Source organism: Bidens hawaiensis, unplaced genomic scaffold, assembly GCF_021521415.1.
Source record: "Bidens hawaiensis isolate Kalapana, Puna unplaced genomic scaffold, B.hawaiensis_p1.1 tig00030188_1, whole genome shotgun sequence".
Classification (NCBI taxonomy): Eukaryota; Viridiplantae; Streptophyta; class Magnoliopsida; order Asterales; family Asteraceae; genus Bidens; species Bidens hawaiensis.
The window spans coordinates 10,860-14,132 of NW_027495017.1; positions in this window are offsets into that span (position 1 = coordinate 10,860).

The following is a 3,273-nucleotide window of genomic DNA, read 5'->3' on the forward strand; positions in this document are numbered from 1 at the left end:
TTTTAAATTAAATATTAATAGGAGAGAGATGGAGTTAAATGAGTTAAATCATTTCCTTTGAATGACATGGAGTGAAAGAGAAAAAATGAGTGATGTGGAGCTTATGTGGAGTTAGAATGGATTAGAGTATACCTCATGGCCTAACATACATGTCAATGATGTCAAGTTTCTCTATTTAATTCATTAATTTTGACCATTAATAGTATAAATAGTTAACTAATTATTTTATGTGATTAAACCCAATGCAACATGAATTCAAACTTTTTATCAACGTTTACCGTAAAGGATTCAAGTCGATGTATTTTTTCATTTCTTTTGGTTAGTTATACCGATTAGTCATTTATTAATTATAGAGTTATAGGTTGATTTGCTCAAATGGGTTGATCCGTCAACAAATATTTTATTGTTTAAATTAGTTTAGCTGGATTAATTAGAAGTGTCCGTGAATTAAATCAAACTGACCTGGATTAATCAAATCATAATGGCATTTAGTATTTAGAATTTGTTGTTAAAAAATAAAATAAAATAAGCTGACCCATGATAAAACAAAAACTAAAAAACAAAAAACAAAATAACCAAAATAACTTAACTCAAGGAATTGAACCTAAACAAACAACCGACTATTTTGTTTTATATTTCGTAAATGTTGGATTTTTGGTTTTGTTTCATGCTTGCATGTAATTATAATCAAACCAAACCAAACCAAACTGTACATTGTACATGTTTTTCAAATGTTATTATCAATATTAAGTAATTTTTAAGAGTTAAATAAATAATGTGTAACTTACAAATTTAGCTCAATTGTCTAATAATTAATTCGTTATTAATCAACCAAAAGATTTAGGTTAAAAAACATATTTTAGGCCATTTTTTTACACCTAAACAATTACTACTCAAAAAATCTGACCAATAAAACACAAATCGAATCCAAACAAAAAAACTGGACCAACCGAAATCAAATGGTTTTACGATATATGCCCATTTGAGCTAAAGCATCTAATTACACGCCAACCTAAAACTGAACTATACAAATTCCGGAGCTAAGGGGGTGTTTGAAATTCCTTATTTTACCTTCTTATACCTTATTTAAGACATAAGGTATAAGTTACAAAGTTGTAAATTATACCTTATACACCCACAAAATCTTACTTTCCCAAATACCTTATATAACCCATTAGTTATAAGCTATAAGGAGCTAAAATAAGGAATCCCAAACACCCCTTAAATAGTTTATATTAATGTGCCCGGTCGGATTATTTTGTTTTGAAGTCATTCAAAGATTATGCAACTTTGAAAACAATTCATGGAGTTAAGTTAGATTGTTTTTGTGGTAATATAGTCTTCATAATCAAAATTTTCAAATTTGTTTATTTGGGAAATATAAAGAATGATAAGACACGTGTTTGTGATTTCTCAACCTAGCCAAACATGTTTAGTTCTGCACTTAAACTTGTTATTTAGATAAAGAAGGTAAACTTAATTTACTATTAAACAATAATCTTAAATATATATAAATGAAACATCCCTAAATTCTCTCAAACCAACATATTGTTTTATTGAGTTAAGTGTCATTTTAGTACCTATGGTTTGTCTAATTACGTAACTTCAGTACTATTTTTGAATTTTTTGCAAATGGCTACTTCAGTTTTTAAAAACTTGCAATTTTAGTACTTTTTTCTAACTCCGTCAAGTTTTATCCGTTAAGTCAGAGGCATTTTGGTAATTTAGTTATTTTCTTTATTTTTTTTCTCCCTTTAAACAAATTCCATTCTTTATATCTTCAAAGCCTACCTATCACTCCCTCCATTTATCTGTTGTTTAGAAAAAACACAAAATGATGGATAAATAAACACAAAGAACCCTACCTAAAACAATTAATGTACTTAGTTTAAAAGAAAACAATGACTTCAACCCCTACCTAAAACACAATTTTTTTTGTCTTTTGAAGGTAAAGAATTAGAACCCTACACCACCAGTTTCAATATGTATCTAAAACGACCATTTGAAGTTGCTTGTATGGTGATTGCAGGTGGCGGTGGCTACTGGTGGCTAAAAGATACTCGCTTTTTCCGGTGGAGATGACGGAGATGGAGCAACATCGATGCAAGTGTTGGTACGGCGGACAAGAGTTGGGTGCGTTTTTCCGGCGAGCAAGAGGTGCATTTTTCCGGCGAGAAGGAGTTGCATTTTTCCGGTGAAAAAGAGGTATGTTTTCCAGCGAGCAGAAGATGGGTGCGACAGTGGTTGGATTTGTTTTTCCGGCGAGCAGGAGTTGTGTTTTTTTTTCGGAGAATAATTGTTGTGTTTTTAAGACAAGCAGAAGGGGTGGGTGTGGAAGGTAGGTGCGACAGTTTTTCCGGCGAGGATGGATGGAGAAGAAAGGGCTTGATGTGGGGATTTAGAGTTTAGATTGATGTTATGAGTTGGGGATTAATTAGGGTTCTGACGATACAAGGAAGAGTGTTAAAAGAAAAGGAAAAAAAACTAAAGAAAATACCTAAATTACCAAAATGCCCCTGACTTCACGGATAAAACTTGACGGAGTTAGAAAAAAGTACTAAAATTGCAAGTTTTAGAAAACTGAAGTAGCCATTTGCAAAAAATTCAAAAATAGTACTGAAGTTGCGTAATTAAACAAACCACGGGTACTAAAATGATACTTAACTCTTGTTTTATTTGTAAATAAAGGTTTCTCATGCATTTGACCTGAATTCATGGGTATGGGTCTCACCAAAACCCAGATAGCCCTTAAACAGGTTATAATATCTTATTATATTAAAAATTAATCTAATCAAATATTTGATATGAAAATCCTATAAAATAGGGATTCACTAAAAATTAATATCCATTTTTTTAAAAGATATTATTTATAATTAAAAACAACTTTATAATAAAAAAACGGGACATGGGTCTCACCAAACCCAAATAGCTTTTAAGCCAGGTATTAAAAATCTCATTTATTTTTAAAACCCTTTCATCATCAATTCTTAAATATGTTATTAACTTCCATACAATAAATAAAATTAAAAACCTAAAAACTATATAAATATTAAAAACAAATAATATAAAACAGCCTCGTAATACGAAGGATAAAAGCTAGTGTATTTATAATAAAACTTTTGGAAGCTTATGAAGTTTTTTGTATTAAATATATTTTTTTAATCATTTTAGTATGTAATCTGATTACATTATGTGAATTTATGTATTTCAATTACTCATTTCAAACAATCTTTTTATTTTTAAAGATTATGTGACATTATAAACTTATACATC